At 46.8% G+C, this 8,631-nt stretch overlaps 1 pseudogene; it reads right to left on the bottom strand.

The window, feature by feature from the left end:
- Window positions 1-297: 297 nt before the first annotated feature.
- On the bottom strand, window positions 298-7,118 carry LOC121781617 (annotated as a pseudogene).
- Window positions 7,119-8,631: the final 1,513 nt, after the last annotated feature.

Below are 8,631 nucleotides of genomic sequence, written 5' to 3'. Positions count from 1 at the left end.
TCACTTTCTGGGTGGTTTCTGCCGCCTAATGCATCTTTTCCTTTCCAAGCCTTGCACCAAACTCAAAAACCACAAATCCCAATTCCAAAATTCCAAGAGGGAGCCACTAGAGTGAGAATTAGAAAGATATAACACTAGATGGAGGAAACAAACTCACCAAAGAGAAAGGAATAAAAAGAAACAAACCAAAAACAAAAAAAACCACAACCACACACAAAAGCAATAAAAAATACCTATTAGGAGTTGCCTCCCCTATAGCGCAACTTTTTAACGTCGCATGCTCGACGTTTTGCAAGCTCATTGGGCGTGTTCCAAGGTAAGCACGAACACCTCCTCCTTTTGCTCATAACTATGGAACTTCTTCAGGTTTTGGCCATTGGCCGTGAAAACTCTTCCATCATCTCCTTGAAGCTCTATGGCTCCATTCTTCATCATCGTTTTCACCTTGAACGGTCCGGACCACTTGGACTTGAGTTTTCCGGGAAAGAGCTTCATTCGTGCATTGAAGAGTAGCACGGAATCCCCCGGGAAGAACTCCCTCTTCTCGATCATCTTGTCATGATAGTTTTTGAGACGCTCCTTATAGATGGAAGAGTTCTCAAATGCCTCATTTCTAAACTCGTCGAGAAGGTTAAGGTGGAGTTGTCTCTCCTTCCCCGCCTTGTAGTAGTCGGCATTGAATTGCTTCACCGCCCAATAAGACTTATGTTCTAGCTCCACGGGAAGATGGCAAGATTTGCCAAACACCAATTGATATGGTGACATGCCAATCGGCGTCTTGTACGCCGTTCTATATGCCCAAAGAGCATCATCGAGCTTCATAGACCAATCTTTCCTATTAGCATTCACCGTCTTCTCAAGTATCCCCTTTATCTCTCTATTAGCTAACTCCGTTTGACCATTTGCTTGAGGATGATAGGGGGTAGTAACTCGATGCTTGACACCAAATTTTTGCAACACGAGCTCGAGCCACCTATTCTTGAAGTGGGTCCCCCCATCACTAATCAAAGCTCTTGGAGCCCCAAATCTTGTGAATATGTTCTTTTGCACAAAGCTAATCACGACCTTGGAGGAATTGGCGTGGGTGGGGATAGCCTCTACCCACCTTGAGACATAGTCAATCGCCAAGAGTATGTATTGATGCCCGGATGAAGGTGGAAAGGGACCCATAAAGTCGATCCCCCATACATCAAAAAGCTCCACCTCCACAATAGTAGTCATAGGCATCTCTTTCTTCTTTGACACTCCCCCGGTCCTTTGACATTCATTGCAATGAAGCACAAATGTTTGACAATCTCCATAGATACTTGGCCAATAAAGACCGCATTGAAGCACTTTCATCGCCGTTCGGTTGGCTCCAAAATGTCCTCCACTAGGACTAGAGTGGCATTTCCTCATCACAAGTTCCCATTCATCTTCGGGAATGCATCTTCTTATCACCATGTCGGCACACCGCCTAAACAAGAACGGCTCGTCCCAAAAGTAGAACTTGACGTCGTGGAAGAACTTCTTTTTTTGATATGCCTTGTACTCTTCGGGGATGACTCGCGCCACCAAAAAGTTCACAATATCGGCGTACCACGGAGATGAGCCTTGAGCAAAGAAAAGATGCTCATCGGGGAATTCTTCATTGATGGGCACCTTCATATTTTCACCTTCAAAACAGTGCTCCAATCTTGATAAGTGGTCAGCCACCACATTCTCGCATCCCTTCCGGTCCCGGATCTCTAAATCAAATTCTTGCAGTAGAAGGACCCATCTTATCAACCTTGGCTTGGCATCCACCTTGGCAAAGAGGTGGCGGATGGCGGCATGGTCTGTGAACACAATAGTCTTCGCCCCGATGAGGTAGGGACGGAACTTGTCGAACGAGTATACAACCGCCAACATCTCCTTTTCTGTAGTAGTATAATTTGCCTGTGCCGGATCTAGTGTTCGGCTGGCATAGTAGATCACCCTGAATACCTTGTCTCTTTTCTGCCCCAGAGCCGATCCCACGGCTATGTCACTTGCATCACACATTATCTCGAACGGCTGCGACCAATCCGGTGAGATGAGCACGGGCGCACTCACAAGCGCCTTCTTCAATGTCTCGAATGCCTGCACACATTCAAGAGAAAATTCAAACTTTGCATCCTTGGCAAGTAAATGACATAAAGGCCTTGCTATCTTAGAGAAATCCTTAATAAAACGCCTGTAAAACCCGGCGTGTCCAAGGAAACTCCTCACAGCCTTCTCATTGGATGGTGGTGGCAACTGCTCAATCGCCACGATCTTGGCCCTGTCCACCTCGAGTCCTCCTGCAGAGATCTTGTGCCCAAGCACAATACCGTCTCTCACCATAAAATGGCACTTCTCCCAGTTGAGCACCAAGTTTGTTTCTTCACACCTCTGCAAAACACGGGTTAGATTTTCTAAACAATGATCAAAGGAGCTACCATAGACGGAGAAGTCGTCCATAAATACTTCCATAATGTCTTCCACCATGTCGTGAAAGATGGACATCATACACCTCTGAAAGGTGGCTGGGGCATTGCAAAGGCCAAATGACATTCTCCTGAAAGCATAAACACCATAAGGACAAATAAAAGCAGATTTATACTGATCCTCTGGGGCAATCAAGATCTGATTATATCCGGAGTAGCCATCTAGAAAGCAATAATACTCATACCCTGCCAACCTATCTAACATCTGGTCAATGAATGGGAGGGGAAAATGGTCTTTCCTAGTCGCAGCATTGAGGGCTCTATAATCTATGCATACTCTCCACCCGGTCACCAACCTAGTGGCTATCATTTCATCATCTCCCCCTTTTACTACTGTCATTCCCCCTTCTTAGCTACCACTTGGGTAGGACTTACCCAATCACTGTCCGATATTGCATAGACAATCCCGGCATCTAACCACTTCAACACCTCCTTTCTAACAACATCTTGCATTATGGGGTTAAGTCTCCTTTGGTTTTGAGCTTTGGGTTTAGACCCCTCTTCTAAGAGAATTCTATGCATACAAACAGTAGGACTTATCCCCTTAAGGTCCGAGATAGACCACCCAATTGCACCCCTATGCTTCCTAAGCACTCTCAGCAATTTATCAAGTTCATTAGTATTGAGTGAGGATGATACAATTACCGGATAAGTAGCATTCTCCCCGAGAAATGCATACTTAAGGTGTGAAGGCAACGGCTTCAGCTCTTCTTTCTTCTCTTCTTTCTTCTCCTCCTCATTCGGATCCCTTAATGGCTGGAATTTCTGTCGAAACTTTGGGACTTCCTCAGCCGAGTTAAGAGCCCCTACAAAATTCAATAAATCATCATTAGGCTCAATAACATCAGTATAATAAGGAGAAAAGATAGATTGCGATAGGCATCGCTCCAATTGATCTTGTGGGAGATGGCTCGGGCCATCCCTCTCACACAGTCATCGACCACTTCAACCATGTTGCAGTGCTCCACTCTCCTTGTATCCTCGTCATCATGTCTTTGCATCGCATTGTAGATAGAGAATGTGACGCTTTCATCATTAAGTCGGAGTGTGAGCTCTCCCTTCTGCACATCAATCATTGCCTTCCCTGTAGCGAGGAAAGGTCTTCCCAGGATGAGAGGGACATGCCGGTCTTCCTCCATATCAAGCACCACGAAATCCACGGGAAATATGAAGTCATTGACTTTGACGAGTATATCTTCAACAATCCCCCTAGGATACGACACAGATCGGTCGGCCATCTGGAGTGTGATGGTAGTGGGCCTCAGTGTCCCAATCTTCAACTTCTGAAAGAATGAGAACGGCATAAGATTAATGCTCGCTCCCAAATCACATAGAGCCTTGCCCACTTGGCTATCCCCCACGATGCATGATATAGTGAAGCTTCCAGGGTCTTTCATCTTAGCGGGCAGCTTCTTCTGGATAATAGCACTGCAGCTCTCTGTCAGGTTGACGGTCTCGTGCTCCACCCACCGCCGCTTCTTGGAGATCACTTCCTTCAAAATTTTGCGTAGCTAGGCATTTGCTGCAACGCCTCTACCAACGGAATGTTGATGTGCACCTTCCTGAATATGTCAAGAAACCTAGAGAAGTGATCATCTAGTTTCTTCTTCTGCACGCGCTGTGGGAAGGGAATCTTAACCTCAGCAGGGGGTGCAGGTATCACGGTACTCGCCTTAGGAGGCGGCACCTCTTCCACTGCTTCATCTTCTTCAACCACCTCTTCTACAACTGTCTCTTCTCTAGAGATCTCCTCCTTCTCTGTAGGCATGGCTGGGCCTTCATAGCTCTTTCCACTCCTAAGATTGATGGCCTTGCAATCCTTAAAGTCTTTAGGATTTACAACTGTTTGTGACGGAAATTGGCCCGGTTGATGCTGAATACCCACGGCCTGTGAAATCTGGCTCATCTGGTTATCGATGCTCTTCATGTGAATATTCAGGTCATTCACATTAGCTTCAACCTGCACTAGCCGTTTGTTGGAGTCCTTCATGCACTCTCCCGTTTGCTTCATAAAGGCCATTAGCACATCTTTCAGCTCATCCTTCTTCGGTTCTACGATTTGGCCGTTTGATACCTGGAATCCGGGTGGTGGTTGCAGGGCATTATTCGGGTTCCCGTAAGACAAGTTAGGATGCACCTTGTTCCCATAGTGGTTGTAATTGCCTCCTCCTTGGTTGGGGCGGTAATTGTTGAAATTTCTGTTGTTGCCACCTTGATGAACGTAGTTCACATCTTCGACTTGCATCTCAGTCCCAACTTGACTCGTTCCCATATACCCAAGCTTGTCAGTTATGAATTCCAGCTGCTTGGATATTGCATCCATCCTATCATTATCGGAGGTGGATGCCACCCTATAAGATTTGCCTCTGTCATTTCTCCATCCATCATCATTTGAAGCCACCCTCTCAATCACTTCAAGTGCTTCAGCTTCTCCCAATTTCAAGAGAGATCCTCCGGCGCTCATGTTTAGTTCACGCATTGCTTCCAGCGTGCCTCCCCTATAGAAGGTTAAGATCTGTTGTCCCGGAGTTAGCCCGTGATTGGGGCATCTTCTCATCAGCTGCTTGAACCTTTTCCAAGCCTCCATGATATTCTCCTGAGGGTGCATCTTGTATTGAATGACCTCAGCTTGGCGTTTGAGTGCTTCACTAGGTGGATAGTATTTCTCCAAGAACAGCTCCACCATTGCATCCCATGTGGGCACGGAGTTAGGACTCATGCTGTCATACCAGTCCCTTGCATCATCTTTCAGAGAGAATGGGAATAATCTGAGGCGGACTTGCTCATCTGTGACCCCGTTCGCCTTCACTGTATTGCTGATTTGTATAAACTTGGTGAGGTGCTTGTTGGCATCTTCTGAGCCTGTCCCACCAAATGCATTTGCTTCTGCCCTGTCTATCAACCCCGCCCTCAATTCAAAGCTGTTGGCTGCTATCCCCGCATTGTTGACTGGTGGATTAGCAACCTGTCTGTAGGCAAATTGATTTTGCACGGGCACTGGCCTCACATTCTGTTCATCCAATTGCCTCTGCATGGCAACCAGCTGTAGACGGAGTTGGCGGATGACAGGATCCTCATTGTTGTTCTCCTCCCCGTTATCCATTAGAATTGGAGAATGAGGCTCGTACTGGATAGGTGATGGAGGTGGAGATGGACTGGGTGATGGAGTTCTCTGGATAGGAGAGGGTGGACACCTGTGAGCGGGTGAAGAAACCCGAATCCTTTGGTTTAACCTTCTCTGCGCGTTCCTCCTTCTGTTGGATGCTTCGATCTCGGGATCGATAAGCTCTAGAGGTGGACCTTTAGAACGTGTGTGCATACAACCTGAACAAGGAAACACATCTATTAGAGAACTTAAAATACAAAGTAAAAATAAAGCAAGTAAATCTAGATTAGTAATCTCAATTATTATCACGATATTAAGCTATAGTGACACACAATTGTCCCCGGCAACGGCGCCAAAAACTTGACTCAACTTATTTTAACACAAGTAATACCCGCAAGTGTACGGGGCTAGTGTAGCAATTAGTAAGCAAGAGTATCGTATCCCACAGAGACAATTTTCGTATCAACTTAACTACCACGAACAAAAATCAACTACTATCTAGACAATCAAGAGAAGATTGGTTTGTTCTAACAACTAATAAAAGCATATAATAAGCAAATAACAATTAAGAATAAGAAAACACGGTGCGATAATGATATGAAAGATAATATGGAGAAAATGTAGAACTCAAGGATCCGATGCACAATTCCAAGTTCTTATCCAATTGATTCGCCTTACCTTTTGGTGTCTCTAGAGTTACTAAGTCGACCACGATTGTAGATTAAACCCCCTCCCGAGGTGAGAAACCTGTAGATTAGATGCTAGGATTGAAGTCCCCTTCTAATCCTAAAACCTCTAACTCCCAATAGCTCGATTAGATCAATGACCTCACTCAAAACCTCAACTCTCCCGAGTTATATTGTATTAAGGTGTGAATTATTCTTATTTTCGGATTAATTATTTCATCTCCCGATTAATCTAATTAATCCTACACAATCAAGTGGTGATCAAGCAATTGAAAGGAATAAACTCAAGAACAATCAAATAACTACAAGAGCAAGGCAAGAACAAAATCAATCGGATAAAAACTATGAAATTAGTGCATCATCACCAAGAATTCTACAAGAAAAGTTTAGCTACTCATGTTCATAAAGGAAGCCATGTTCAACATAAAGTAATCCAACAAAAACATGAAATAAAGATACTAAGTACTCCTGTGAGATCGATCTATGGAGTGAAGCTTCAATCTTCCGATGTGGACTCTTCAATCTTCAATTCTCTCTCTCAAAGGTGTTCTTCAGGGTATGTGTGTGTGTAGGGGCGGTAGGTAGAATGTGTCTCGAACCCTAGGCATTTTTTCTATTTCATCCACTTCAAAAATCGCGTTTTCAGCTTTCAGACGCGTCAAGCTACAGTACCCGGCCGGGTTGAATTATTGTACTGGAAATTAACCCGGCCGGGTCTCCTTTTCAGACTCCTTGCTGGCCTCAGGCTCTACCCGGCCGGGTTTGATTATTGTACTGGAAATTAACCCGGCCGGGTCTCTCTGTTTGTGCCTCTCCTGCCTTGAACGCTTTTTGCCCCATTTTCTCCTCTTTTCAGCTATCCTTCCTAGAACACTCAACAAAACACATAAAACTCGAGAAGATAGAATAATCGGTTAGATGAAGACAATTTCAAGTGATAGAATTGACATTTAGCACTTCAACATACCAATTACACCTATGAAAATATGAGTTTGTCAGCTGCCCCGTTGCCCACAATCACCTTGAATGGGCGAATAAGTGAGAGTGGCAAGTGCAAGGCTTCTGCCACCTTCGGGTGGAGAAAATCTCGGTCGCTCCCCGTGTCAATTAGGACGCATACCTCGCGATCGTGTATCACTCCTACGACCTTCATTGGGCGAGACCGTCGACCCCCGTCCATCGCGTGAACGTGTGACACGTCCGTGGGCACCGTCTCATCTGCCGGACATTCATCCGATTCCTCATCGCCTCCCTCATCGTCCTCTGCGTAGCATAGCAGTCTCTGCTTGCACACGTGGCCGACAATCCACTTCTCGGGGCAATAGTAACACAAGCCCCGACGCGCGCGTTCTGTCTTTTCAGCTTGGGAAACCCGAACCGCGCTGGGACGCGGGCTCTCCTCACTGCGCCCCACGGCTCCCGGGGTCTGTCCCGTGGCTGGGGTGCCTGTTCCCGCTGTGGGTGCTGCGGAGTAACCTGTCTGCCCTCGGCTGTCGCGGTTCAGCCATGGCCGACGTGGCGCGATAGAAGGAGCAGGCTGTGGGGGACGATCATGTGTGTCCTCCGTCCATTCTAAAATTAAGGCCATCGCGGCTGCCAAAGACCCTGGTCTGTGCAACGTCACGCGCTCCTGAATGTCGCGTTTGAGACTTGCCACAAACAAGGTGAACAACTCCGACTCCGGGACCCCGTGGACCCGATTCAAATATTTCTCGAACGTATTGTGATACTCCAATAGTGAACCGGTTTGTGTGAGTTTGGCCAACAGCCCGAAATAATTTTGAAAACTCCTCCTATCGAAACGGTGGCGAACATCTTCCAGGAATTCGTTCCACGTAACGAAGTCGTTGTTTGTACAATAATTAAATACCCACTCAGCGGCTGGCTGGTCGAATAACATTACGGCATAATGTAATCGTTGAGCATCAGGCATCATAAGGTGATTGAAGTAATATTGGACCCTAGAGATCCAATTCGTCGCGTCCGACCCGTCGAACCACGGTGGTTCCATCCTCACCCCTTGCTGCCTCTCGAGGCCGTGCCCAGTACCCTGGTATCGCTGAGGGGGATCCCAACACGTTGTCGGGTGATTATAAGAATGATCGAACCCCCCAGGCGCCTGCCTTGTAGGACGGCTGCCTTGGTTAGTCCATTCGGGCCCATTATGACCCACGGAATCGCGTCTCGGCCTGGCGTCCTGCGAACCTTCTTGAAAACCCCAATTAGGGTTTCGGCCGTGAGGCGCCCTGTCGCCTGGTCGCATGCGACGCGGCTCGTCGTACCCCCAGTCATCTCCGACGCCAAAACCCGATGGCTGGTCTGTCTCACGTGGCCAATAAGGGTCAAGATTCTC

This window comes from Salvia splendens, chromosome 20, assembly GCF_004379255.2.
Source record: "Salvia splendens isolate huo1 chromosome 20, SspV2, whole genome shotgun sequence".
NCBI classification, from domain to species: Eukaryota; Viridiplantae; Streptophyta; class Magnoliopsida; order Lamiales; family Lamiaceae; genus Salvia; species Salvia splendens.
This window is presented reverse-complemented; position numbering and strand designations above follow the sequence as displayed.